Here is a 14,561-nt window from a genome sequence, read left to right as displayed (position 1 = left end):
CCACATTGGAGAGGAGCCCGGGTTACGCCTTTGAACATGGAGCCTGGATTGGGTGAAGCAGGTTTAACATGAAGAGACTCCCATCTGAACTCCGCAACCTTTGTAGGCAAACCTTAAGCCGTAATGGATTATGGTTCCGTATGCATAACTTTAAATAATTATTTCTGAAACTTCACGGTGAATAAACTTAGTTATTACGATTCATGAATTATACGAATTTAGTTTCAAATGATCACTGATGTCAACATACGATACAAGGTCGACATAATTAAATTTGAATACTACAGCAGTTATCCACCAATGGGTCTCATTAATATTGCATTATTATTTTTTTAATAAATAACAAAATATGTTTGGCGTATCGACATCAAATAAAACTTGATGACTGTTTTGTTTTTAAAATTATGTGTATTGTATTCCTTTTATTAACATTTAGATATTTAGATAGGAGTGCGGAAATTTGAAGAAATAAGTTCTTCATCTCATGCTTATATGCTACAAATTTCATACTTGATCGAAAAGGTGAAACAATTTTTTTAACAAAATGCATTTACAGTTTTAAAGTCTTTCTATGGAAAAATAAAATATTTCTTCATTCATTTCTTAATTTTTTTTTATTGACTAATCCGGTACTATTAATATTTAATGTAGGTACTATAAATTATATTAATTTAGGTACGCGTTTGGATGGATTTAATTTACTATTAATAAGGAGACTCTCCATTTTTTAAAGTTGGTTCTTGAATTGTAAGCCGATGAGAAGAAAGTTGATCGACCTTACCTAAGCTGATTAAGGTATTGTTGAGATGTTTATCTATTTATAGTACGAATAAATTTAATGACCCGAGAAGAAACCTTACTATAAGTAAACCAACGAGATTATCTTGTAGAGCAAACATATTGATGATTTCAACTTTTTTGAAAAAAAGAGTAGATATCATCTTACACTTTTTACTTGGTAAAAAAAATATTTACCCATATATTAATTGTGGTATAGAGATGATATATGGATATGGTCGATAATAATTATCACATGTGATTGAGAAACGAAAATAATAATACTTGAAGTATTTTCTATGCTACTTATTGTATATTGTACTCAATATACCTAGTCTTACTGCGCGTTTCAGACCTAATAGAAAAAAAAGAAAGCATCTTCAATAGAAGATATTGCACCACATTATCTAGAACACAATAAAATAGACTAGAAAGTGAAACCGTAATGTATGATAGAAATTAGGGAAGCTCAATGTATTCGATTGTCTGTCAAATCGAATCGTTTCGTGCATCAATTGATTGCGCTAGTGACGTAACTCTGTAATTTGTTTAAATGAAGGCGGTTAAGAAAGTATTTTATTTATTTTGAATAAAATTATATGTTTCTTTTTCTTTTATCAACGCACATTTGATAAATTCTAGACTCTTAAAGTCGCGTATTTGGTTTTTAAAAATACGGGTACAAAGTCTACTAAGGTCTCAAGTTTGATTGGAGTTTAATATATAAAAATCAGTTTGAATAATATCTTTAGGAAATAATGGAAAGCAATGTTTCTTTACAAAATATTCAAATCAGGTTGAAAGTTACTACAGGATTATGTGGGTTTAGTGGTCGCTCTCTCGATACATTATGTCATATTTGTTTAGTCCATTCAGCGATTAGGTATTTAAATGCCAACGTTGTGCAGTTATTGCTTCATCAGGTTTCTTTACTTCTGTTTGTTTTGTAATACAAATAGGCTCTGAGTGACAAACTGTGTCAAGTCTAACTGAAACTAAAGAAGTCAAAAACCTTCGAAACATTGGCATTTTATTACATAGCATTAATTTTTCAAAGGAAATTTATGTGTTTAAAAGCGATCTGGTTCAAGATTATGTTAACCAAACGATTTTGAAAATTCATTTAAGGGATCGAAGGCTAAATATAAACAAAAAATATGAAATGTGATTTATTCTGTGTCCAGTCAAAGTAAAAATAATTGGTTATTATTTGTTTCAATGCCTGTCAATGTAACCTTTACAGCCAAATATCCGTCACCACGGTCAAATCATCTCTTCATTCAAGGGTATGACAATAGGTGGTCCAAAACCCCGCGTGTTTTTCTTCGCTATTGACGATAAAGGTTAAGAACATTTTATTATTAAATTCAGGAATTTAAATAAGGTCTTAAATAAATTTTACGATGTAGTACCTCCGATGAATGCGGACGAAATAGTGAATAATATATGGTTAAATTAAAATCAACTTACCAAGGCTATACGGCCGAATAAAATGAACTCTGCCCGATCAGTCCAATAGTATGTAAATTGATACACTTCACGATATTTCCGCTTTTTCGAAATCAAGAACCACTTCACAGCCGAAAGTTACGAAGGAAACACAGTAACTCGGTCGTTTTGTTCGTTTTACATTTTTCGATTACGTCAGCGATAGCACCAGGATCTGCAACAAGAATAAATGTTAGTTAATAAACATTTTTTTTTTATTTTTGTTGAAATAGTAACATATACATGTTTAAGTTACAAGGATATTATTACATAAGGAAGATTGTAGAGAATGGCGATGGAATACAAAATATCTATTTCACATTTTTTTATACATTTTAATTAGAGTCTATTTTCAAAACACATTCATATACACATTCTTCATTCCTTACGGTGTAGATAGAGTCAAGATTTTCGAAAACACTGAATGGCGTTGAGATTCATATAATGAAGTGTTTCAAGTTTCTCATATGACTAATTTTATACTGTACAAATCAAGATTAAGGTTGGCATGGAAGAAGCAGCAGACATACCCTATGTATTCACTTTGCTACCCGACTACGACGGAAGCTTTTCAAAGTGGATGACACAAGTACGTTGCTATGTCTAATATAAGCATTTTTAGGTTTACATATCAAAATATATTTCAACATTGACATAGTTTAGTATTGAATTAGAAATTGCCTCAGAAAATTGCATTTCGTTTGAAGTCTAAATCTAATTTGAACGGGTTGAAAATGTTACAATACAACCTACTTTTCAATATATTTTTCGGCATGTTTGCGTTACAGTTTCAGCAAAGTTATTGAGCAATTTGACCTTACTTAGTATAGTCAGAGGCATAGCGAATATTCGTTGTGTACAGTTAAGTTGAGGTGTTTTATATAAATGCATTAACTAAATAGTATAAAACAAAGTCTTTTTAGGTCTGTTTGTTACATTTGTTGGTTCTTTTAATAAAAAGAGTGATTAAAACAAGTTTATATATATATGTAAAATGTATTTATCATTTATTTAGTTTTGTCAATATCAGTCTGCAAATTTAACGTAAGGGTTCTAAGTGGTAGCGAAATAAGTATCTTCCATAACTTCATCAATGACACAGTATTACTGTTTATTCATCGTCCTTATTACTGTTTTTATTTAATATATTTATTTATGAAATAAAAAGACTGTTTTCTATTATCTAGAGTATACCCGCGACTCCGCTAAGTAAGGAACCTCTATGTCAAATTTCAAATCAGAAGAAATTTACAAAAAAATTTCTTCCCTTGGGAATTATAAGAAATACTCTCTTAGTGTAGTCCTAAACCACATACGGAACCTTGATGCCAAATTTCAAATCTCTAGAGCGGTAGTGGTCTCTAATAGTTCGGACTTTACGTTGTCTCTCAGTCAGTCAATCACAGATATTATTACCAACTACAAATAAACAATTGCATACATCTAAATTATTGTGTTATAATTAACTACAGAATGCAGTCAATTGTTTTACTCAAAGTTTGCTAACTGTTTGCAAACAGATAATTTATTCATAGTAAATCGGCGTGACCAACTTGCAAAGTCTGAAATGGGCAAAGTACCTACATATTAGGCAAATGTGCAGAGTAATAAATTGCAGTGTGCTAGATGCATATTCACTGATATTTTTTTTGCTTTGTTTTATCTGTTTTGGTGTTGCTAAATGTATAGGGCAAAGTTAGAAGAGTATGTCTGATCCCAAGAATAAGGCATAATTAGACGTGTCTAGGCAAAACCGGGTGCAACCGGGAACACGTAAAGGTGAGAGAGGCAACGGATGTTATTTAACATTGTTCGATTAGTATTATGAATATAAGCGCAAATACGTTAAAAGTTAGTAAGAAAAAATCTGGTTAAAAATATATAGAATATTAAAAAAACAACCCACCGGTTGTACATTTTACGTGCGTAAAATTTAATTAAAAATATTGTTGATAAAATAAATAAACACATTTAAATATATTTTTATTTACTTTCGTTGTTTTAATTTGGTGAATGTCAAAAAAAAAATTGGATCAAAATTATACCCATTAACTTCATAAAGCAAAAAGATAATAAAAACGGAAGTAGCTTTGTTGCTGCCTTCGGACGGCCTCATGCAACGTGATTATGGTCAAGCAAATGTCACGGCAGATCGCCTCGTCTCTTGACCTGTTCTCCATCTCTATTATACCAAATAACGAGATTTACGTAATGCTGACTGCTGTGACCTAGGAGACGTGCAATGTTTGATCATTGATTTCTAGACGTGATTTATCAATACTCATATGATGAATTCGAAAGTATGTATGTCTCTGTTGCCTTTCGTTATGTGACTCATTGTGGTTTTATTTATCTTAAATATACTTTAATGTTATATGTATGTATATATCTTTGCAATGGATATTTTAAAAGTCGACTAAGAGATATATTTACTCTTGTAGGCGATAGACTAGCAACCTATCCACTATTTGAATTTCAATTCCATCATTAAGCAATACAGCTTTACGTGGCCTTTACAGTCTTTTCAAGACTGTTGGCTATGTCAACATTAGTTTTTATCACATGATGAGTAGTAGAACTTTGAGTTTAGTGACTGTTGGCTTTGTTTACTCCGGAGGAAATGGAGTAGTGATATACATATGTACCTATCTATATGTGGGTATAAACAGGTGGGAAAATTATTACGGCTGCCAGCCTTACAACTGCTTTCAGAAGTTTGATTTAAGTAGTTTATGCTTTTCAGCTCTTTTTCTATTTTAACCGCCTTTAAAAACAGGTGTTCTCGCTGTGACCTGTATGTATGTTTGTCCGTGATTATCTTGCGTTTTACTGAATCGATTTTCATGCGGTTTTCAGCAAAGCGTTTAAAAAAAGTTTAAGCAAGTCTTCAAATAAAGGAGACGGTCCTCTTTTTACACAAACCATTTTATATGCAGATATAAAAAGTCTGTGAGTGAATCATTCTGCCGGAAACACAACCCTGTTAAAAGTAGTTTTATAGTAGTAGTTAAATATTATGCAGTACATCGCAATAGAATAGACAATATATTGTTACAAGGAAACAGTCAATAACTGACGTTATTTTAATACATGTTTTCTGCGTAAAATCATAAACCTATTATGCATAAAACATATATGATGATATCAACCCGTTTTAATTTAAATAGTTAGTAATACAGCAATCATAAAATATTATCGACGAGCAATACCATGTTTTTTTAAGAAGACCCCAGGCCTGGTTCAGAGTGCGTAACTAGGAACACGCCATGGAGAATGAGAGAGACTATGTTTAATTTTTATTACATCAATACATGGTTTATCTTCCATGCTGGCTTGGTAGTGAATAAAAAAACAAAGTGTGCACCAGCTGGTTCTCTGCTGGTGCAGGTTGTAAAAGTCAATGAAGGGTATCTAAGGCTAATAAACTGGGAATTGGTCTTTTAGGCGATGGGCTGTCAAACCTGTTACTATCGGAATCTCTTTTTTTTTGTTCTATTTGTTGGGGGCATTTATCGTCAGCGCCATACACTTTGCACAGGATTTACGTCTGTGTTAAAATTTTCGCGCAACCTAAGAGGTAGGTTTCAAATAAAATTTATTGGGTGAGGCCCACATTATTCCCTCATAAGAATATCCCTTTAAATTTTAGTTTTTTTTAGTCTCGAAGCTCTATTTGCAACGTAAGGGATAGTACGCGATTTATATATGTATGTATAATCCTTAATGATCTTGAAATGAAAACCTTCTTCTTCAAATTACGGTTTGTAATAGAAAGACTGGTGTAGACAGTCTGCGCTTGATTAATAGTCGGCTAAATGCAAGGGCGTACAAAGTGGGTCTAAGGTAGATACGAGTACTAAAATAGAAAGATTTTGGAAGAATCACTTAGGAAGGTTAGAAAAATAATATTTGCAAACTATGCGAGTATTGTATTTCCTAGAAAATTTGAAGTGTTTTTCGCTGCAACTTTTTTATATTTTACGTATTCTCAATAAGACCTTTATTAATGGTGCTTCAGGCCCGAGGTTCGCATTATGATAATTCTCTTTTCTTTTGAACTTCGGCCTTCTTAGCTTTGAAACTATTTCTCGCATTTAAACCACAAAATTAAAACGTAAATATTTATTGAAATAGAAACTTTTTGCTTTTATTTAATGCCATTTCATCTTACACACAAAAAGGCTAGCAACATTTTTCTATATGCTAGGTTAACTGTATAATAAATTCTTTTGATTAATTCACATTCAACAATATCTTATTTTTTGTATATAAATAAATATGATTTTTTGGTTTTATCATGTTGAAGGTAAATAAAAAGTCGCCATTATTTTATAAACTTCCTTTCCTACTTGTATTAACTTTTTTTTGGGACCTTTGGAAAGCCGTGCTCTCCATAGGTCACCATTCTGTACTTGCCTTATTTTGTTTAAGCAAGCACTGTCATAAACGACTTAGTATAATTACTGACTGCACTGATAGCCCAGTTATTATCGATATTGCGAGCAATACGTTTGTGTATTGACCAAACCTGTATTTAGTGGTTTAATAGGATTGTTCTTAAATAGATTCAAATAATTATTGACTATTATAATGATTAAATAACGTTAATTTGAAATCTTTGAGCCTTAAAGCTACATAAAACTATTATCATAATCTGCCTTATATATTTCTTTAATTTAATTATATAAGGTCTTGTAGTGAAATAGAATTAAATACATATACTTATTTATATTAATTAAATTATGGATAAAGGTATACAACTCTATTCCATATTTGAATAAAAAAATACAAATATTAACCGACGAGCTTGCATAAAAACGATTATGAATGTGGATGAAGCAAACGACGTTTGCAGTGATCGTGGCAAGTGGAAAGATAGTCTCTGCCTACCATACTCCGAAAAGAGATCAAAAATCAAACATCTTCAGTACCAACGGCAATAATGAGGCGTATATCTTATGTATCACAATAAAATTGAGAAAATCAAACATCTTAAATACGGCGGTGGTGTGCGTGGGCGCCGAATGTGGACCACCTTCAACTCATTGGCGATGTGTTACCATTTCAATGGGATTTGTTCACGAACACGACTTATGACGACAGGGCACAGTTAAAGTTTATAATATGCTCATTGGAAAAAGTTTTAAAGTCTTAGAGGTCATTTTATCGTTTATAAAAGTTTTATCTTTACCGTTGGTGGGCGTAGCAACAAATTGTTAACTAACTTTTTGTACAACTTCCGAAAGTATTGCGTATGTATAATTTCTTATATAAGAATAATATACGACCTTTTCTGTCAATATGTTAATTAATTGAAGGTTTATCTATGTTTATGACTATTCTAAGGCATAAATAACATATAATGGTACGAGGACGCGATTATTGCTGTATTTACATTACAGTATTTGAAATGAATGTATATGGAGAATTGCACATTTTATAGGCAATATCTTAGAAATAATATTTATATCTTTATCGTCCTTATATTTTGCTTATTATATAAACAGCATTTCCCTAGTGTTTGTATAGTTTGGTAAAATGTGTTGATGTATGATCTAATAGAATCTTGACCACATGAAGTCGGCAGAATAAATTTATGCTGAAGTCTGTGTCACGTAATCGACTTTCAAAATCTAAAAATGCCGTATTAAGAAATGCTCTACCCCTCTACCAACTTTTTTAACGTTATACGCTAAATTAAGAATTTAAGATGTCGCCAGAAGACTTAATCATCTAAACATCGTTTAATTTTCCATGATATTCTACGCTTTTTTGCAGTCTTTACGTAAATTATATATGTAGTCACTGTATAGTGAAGATGACTACATAATGAGTTATCCTAAATTGACCTCTATATCGGTATGTTACTGGTTAAATTTCCATGAAAATATTTTAAACTTTGCAAGTATAAACGGCACGGCTTCGTAGTTAGCCCGTCAAGGGTTAAGTAATCACGAGTATGACATTTAAGATGAATTGTCTTAGAAACATCGTGGGTATAATTTTAGAGAAAGTGACATTAGAATCCCCTGATTTTATAAATGTAGATTATAATTTGTTTGGTGCACAATAAAACTATTGAATAGTGAATTAAATCTTTTATAAGTATAAGCAATGTTATAGGTAAATGAATTGCAGCCCTCATACATTCACCAGTGGGGAGCTCCAAATACCCTTACTATGAAAATATTTTCTCTCTCTTACTCTACGGTTAACCTCAAAATAAAGAGAGACAATAATTATGCTGTCTCACTCACCCTTCGAATTAATTACTGTTTCAAATACCTTGTGTTGTACGTATATTGCACTTGTTTTAAACTAAAATTCCACCAAAAAACTTCCTGAACCTTGCACTTACACTATAAATGTTATTCAATGTGTGTATTTTTTGGTTGATAATTGGTCACGACTAAGTCTAAAAAACGTAGTAAATAATCATCGTACTTGATTGAAACGTCTTCAAGTTTGTATGCACTAACAAAAATAATAGATTTACAAGTTTTTTCTAAAATAGAAAATTAAATAAAAAAGGGGACATCGATAATATTAACTAAATTTTTTTTTTAAAAGAATATTTGGCAACATGACTTTTGAATGAGAAATATAGTTCGGCCAAGAAAATAATAAGACAAGGTGTGATGCTGACATTAAATGCAGCTGTATTAGATACTGAGCACATAACAATACTAATTACATTTTGAAATACATCACATGTAAGTACGCAATGTTTATTCAGATACCTATGTAAATTTAGCCAAATTCAACACAAGCGAAGCGTAAAAACGTGATAAATTATTTTGACAGCTGAATTAAAAATATTGGTCAGGAATGCGCATGCGGCGTGTCAAGTGGGATTAATCGAAGGACCAAATAACGCGGACTGTGGCGCGAAAGTAAGCGGCGCGGCGACCGGTCGCCGAAGGTCGACGGGCAAGCGCTTTTGTCGACACTCGGCGCAAGGCATGCGCTGAAGGCTTGCCGCTTCAGCTTATGTATAAACTTCGTAGTAAGTATACCTTACTGATCTATGTCAAAAGATCAGTGAAAAGGTGAAGTCGCTCAGACTACCCCTCCAGGCAAAGAGCCGTGATATAGATATATATATTTGTGATATTTGACAGCAGATTTAATAAAAGTTAAACCTTGCACACGCTAAGCCTATTTTCTATTCAGGCCTTAAAATCTAGAAAGTTTAGTGGAAATAGTAACAAAGAAAAATATCCTAAATCGCAAATTTATATTTGCAATCGTATTTTTATTTCTAAACAGTTATTCTGGTCAGTTTCAGAATTCATTATCTTATAACTTGGACCTAAGCGCAAAATGCAGAAATGCAACAGCAAAAACGCATACTGCACCACTCCTACTAACGAAATCGGTTCTCTCGCTTCTACTTTATCCAGTGTCATATCGCCATCTCTATTGGGCCTTGGACCCGTGATGAAAGTCCGCAACGAGTTTTTATTATTATTTCGTAAAGAAAGCGTAATGGTTTTGGTATAACTATGTAATAATAACTAAAAATTGTAAGTAAAGTAAGCAGCTTCCAATAGTTTTTGATGTGGATACAAGATAAATCACCACGCCTCCTGTACTTTTAAGCTCAGATTTACTTTGTCTTAATTATCGTTCGCACAAAGTAAACACATATTGACAAATACATGCAGCACAATTGTACCTTTTTGATGCAAACGTTGTATAATTTAATATATTTTAAAAATTTATCTCGTTGTATGTTATATAAATAGGTGAATTGAATATTGATCAGTTGCGATAAACTCCTCAACTTTATGTTAATCTGTACTTTAGTGACACTTCACGTGTAACGATGTTATGTCAACTATGTTTGATTTTTTACGTAACAAAAATTTAAATAAAATTATGTAGCAAAGAATATATTTTTAGACGACATCGATTCTTTTCACTCTCGATATTAAATATTTATAAGTATTTAACTTACAATGCATTTCTTCTTTTATTGATAGTAAAGCTAATAACATTAAAAATATAAATGAGATTTTATGGTGGTCACTGTCATAAGAGGCGACTATAAGGTGGGAACGACTTGTCCATAATATTATTAATATATTGATTTAATATATAACTTGGCAACTATTTGGCGAAGGACACATTTTATGAAATATAATACGTATATTTGCTTACCGCTATACATACTTGTCTATATCCCTTGCGGGGAAGGCAGAGCCAACAGAATTGAAAAAACTGAAAGGCTAAGTTCAGCTGTTGGTACCTACCGTTATATTTTAACTCGACGCGAATTTAACCGTAGTTATTGTTTTAACCTTAGTAACATGTGTCCTATTTATTAAGTCGATAAATAACGGAAGTCTTCATGAGAGGGGACGTAGGTTGGGGTAAAATTATCTGTCTTGCGTAATGCCTTGGCCGAGGGACAATGGTTTTGTTAAGTTCAATATACATTATAATTTCATAGTCAGCATTTTTTTTTAAAGTGAAAGAGTTAATAAGATTAAATATGAGGTACATTTTTTTTTTATGAATTTACATTGACTTTTGTTGTGTACTATATTTGTATGTAAGGGAGGTTATTATTTTTTAATAATATTAAGTAGTTACTTATAAAAATATGTTCTACATAAATTATTATATTCTTTAAATATCTGTAATAAACAGGCATTCATCTTGTAAAGAGACATAATCAGAATATTGCAGTTTTTAACTTCAAATAAAATTGACTGGTCCTTGATTTCGTAAATCCCATATTGTTTTCTATTGTAAAAATGTGGATAAAACGAAAAGAGTCATTACAAGTAGTTCATCGCATTTTCCCATGAAGGGTAGGTGTCAACCGGCGGCCGACCGTGAACATTTCACAGCGTGTATCATTTACAAGGTTTCTATAAAAGACATCTACAAAAGTTGCAAACCATGACAGTTAGGAACGCAAATGAGAACATTTGAAGTTAAGCGAAGTGAGTTATTGAATGGTCTCATATGATATATGTTACTCGTACATGCATAAATACCTATGTACTTTTGTTTCATGTGTTTTTCATTCACCTTTCACCTGATGTTTTCTGTGTATATAAATTGGTAAATAAAATCATCTCTTCCCAGTCGGGGTTTGTAGAGACTACTTCTTTCTATTTGCCACGATCCCTGCATACTTCTTTCGCTTTTTTCCCATTCATAACACTTTTCATATGCGAGCTCGTCAGTTTAGGACCTTGACCTGACCTTTCGCTGATCATCTTCGTACAAGAACGGCGTAAGGTCAGGACAGGTATCGTAAAAAATACAACAACAACAAGCAAACCAATACCATACCATACATAATACCATACCTAGATGGGGTCAGATATTTAACCAATATGTAAATATTATAGTTCGCATTATAGTTAATAAGAACTATGTATAATGCGATAGATTTACGAAGGTTAATACTACTTGAGTTAAAAACCTTTATTTACTAGAAAATTAAGTCTTAAAACTGGAAGCGAATTGGTATTTAAAACGAAGAAATTTGCATTTTTGAATTGTTAGGCCAATTTCACACTCTTGATACGACAGACGATATTTTGAAAGAATTATTCTGATTATGCTTTCCAAGGTCAAAACCGTTAAAATTCACAAACCTGTTGGATGTTTTTAGGAAACTTACCGCAAAAACTTAAGCTCGAAATGACTGACGCTACATGTTATGTTTGTTATTAAATGTGGTTAAATTTTGTGACAGAAAAAAAAGTCAGTAGTACCTAAATAAAATTAAAGTAATATTTCTTTAATGCTTCGCTGGTGCGATCATAGTACTACACGAAAAATGGTCAAAAAACTGTGCGTTATTTGACAAACTCTGAAATATTCAACTTAATTTTAAAAAACATAGTATGACATAACAACGTTATTTATTTTATACGGGTTAAGCTTCGAAGATTAAGTAGGTATTCATATTAATTTTACTAAATAAATGCACAGGTGAATCTTGTGCAATGTCTACAGAAATCTATCTAATTATAAATATTCAATCTTTATGCAATAAAACATGTTTTTTTACGATGAAGATAATGCTGATATGAAAGTAAAAGCTAATCGATATGTGTTGTAATCGCTAACTAGTTGAGCGCAATATTTTTCTAATTGCTACATACTCAGATATATTACTTGCATTTATTTATCAATCCTAAGAAAAAGTTCCATGATATATGATAATTTTTTACCGACTTTAAAAAAGAAGGAGGTTCTCAATTTGGTCATTATTTTTTTAATACAGCTATTGTTGACGTGTACTATAAATATTTTTATTTTATTTATTATTTACAACTTATCTATGCTAAATATCTCTAAGCGATAAGGTTGCATGAAGGGAGTGATGAATATTAATGAAAAAGAGAGAAGAGGTGTCATTATTTACACTTATGTAATTTTTCATACATCGTACAATGTGAAGTATTGCATATAAAGGTATCCAGGAATGGGATTTTTTATCAGAGCATTGACTCATAGAGACAACCTGTCTTCATTATGCTCTGTCTCTTTCTGTCTCTCTTTAGAATAACGAAAATAAGCCACGTGAGAGCATCATAGCGGCTGCAAATACCATCGTCTGTATTCTATTGGCTTTAAAACTCTGGGTTCGTTAAAGACCATATATAAAACGTATTGGAAATTGTACAATTAGCTGATACTGGAATGTACCTTGATTTAAGTACCACAATAGATCCAAAAATCCGAAGATAGAAATTGCTTCTGAGTTAAGCAGAACTGTGTTTGTTTACTTAAAAAAATACTAAAAAGCTCTTCAATTCAAAAAGTCGTGTAATTTTCAGCCGTAATAATTTGGAAGGGATCTAATCATCGATATTAAGTATGTACATATATTGAAGAACTCGTTGAAGTCTTTCATTCGAGATTCGAGGCGGAGAGCTTCTTAAGACGTAAGGTTTGAGAATGAATAGAGTATATTAAGTAGCGATAATGTAAGAATATACAAAATTATCAATTATTTTTTAATGTCTAATAAGTCATAAAAAACTAAATAAAATTAATACACTGGCCAATATAAATTAATATGATAAACGGCACTAGAGCCTTATTATTTTAATGCAAAGTTTTAAGTAACAAAATATTAATTATTTTTAATGCAAAATAAATAGTTATTTAAAAATTTATTTAAAAATATACGTTAAATTGTATCTACTACTAAAAATTATTGTGAACTGAATAAAAAAGTGATTAAAATACTAACCTGTCCAAAAAGACAGTCACCAAAAATACAGGCACAAAATCCTTAAAAAAGTTTGTTGCACTGACACTTTCGCGAAAAAGAAAAAATAAAACAAAGAAATAAATATTTCAAAATGGAACGGTTAACGATCCGTATTCAAAATTCGAAGCGGCTTGGTCCGCGGTGCGCGCGCGAGTGGCGCTCCGTTCACGTCACGTGCGCCCACCGGCCGAGCACCTGTTACCTTACCAAATTAAGTAGGTAGGTGCATAGATACGGGTTTTTTCCCTTTTCCGGTTCATATCCTATTCCCGTGACACCTTGAGGTATTTTTAATGAAAATGGAGTAAGCCGTATGTTATGAAGGCTTTGTATATTTTTCTTGCTTTTTAACGAGAATTCTCGGTTGCATCCTTAGCTATGTAGATGCAGAGCCTACTACCTAACTTAAATGATTTGAAGGGGTCAAAGCGATTGAAGTCTGACTTCCGCAACCTAAAAACTGGACCAGGAGGTTTATTGTTGTTGTTTATTCACAATTTTACTAACGACGTTCACTAAAAGGCCACTCTCTGCTTAATTACAAATAACCTACAATCAAAATAACATGAACTAATAAAAATGTAGGTAAAATGAAACCCCTTTATTTGTTTTACGCGCGACCGGCAAGGTCAAGAGAATGCAGGCAAAAAGTATCTTTTTATAAAGTTTAATAAATATCATTTGCTGTTTTTGTCTTTGGTGTCTATTTACGGTTGAGTGTCACATTACCTTGTTTGTAATTATACAGATGAATGACAAATTTTTTGTCTTAAATTTACGCACTATTGATGACGTTAAGTATTTTTGTAGAGATAGGATAGTTAATATACTTAGCCGAATTGATTCGTGATATTAAACTCAAGGTGTATTGGAATTACACCTTATACTAATTTTTATTTACTTTATATCTTAGCTATTAAACATATTATACAGGGTGACTTTATAAATTTCTTAGGTAATAAGCCTTAATACTGGTATAAAATTCCAATAGAGCCAATGGTCTCGTAAAGACTCTAAGGCCATATTCAGCTTAAGTTCAGTTTACTTT

The 14,561-nt window shown here is 31.9% G+C and overlaps 1 protein-coding gene across 1 annotated transcript in view; it reads right to left on the bottom strand.

Moving 5' to 3' along the window:
• Positions 1–13,655, bottom strand: part of LOC106140884 (uncharacterized) — a 52,921-nt gene extending 39,266 nt beyond the window's left edge. Inside the window, exons 1-2 of the mRNA XM_060954552.1 lie at positions 13,493–13,655; positions 2,248–2,440 (exon numbers count right to left, since the gene is read on the bottom strand). The gene's annotated coding sequence lies outside the window, so the exon portion shown is untranslated. The remainder of the gene's footprint in view (positions 1–2,247; positions 2,441–13,492) is intronic.
• Positions 13,656–14,561: the final 906 nt, after the last annotated feature.

Source organism: Amyelois transitella, chromosome 4 (assembly GCF_032362555.1).
Source record: "Amyelois transitella isolate CPQ chromosome 4, ilAmyTran1.1, whole genome shotgun sequence".
In the NCBI taxonomy this organism is placed as follows: domain Eukaryota; kingdom Metazoa; phylum Arthropoda; class Insecta; order Lepidoptera; family Pyralidae; genus Amyelois; species Amyelois transitella.
Note: the sequence above shows the minus strand (reverse complement) of the source record. Positions and strands in the feature narration are given on the sequence as shown.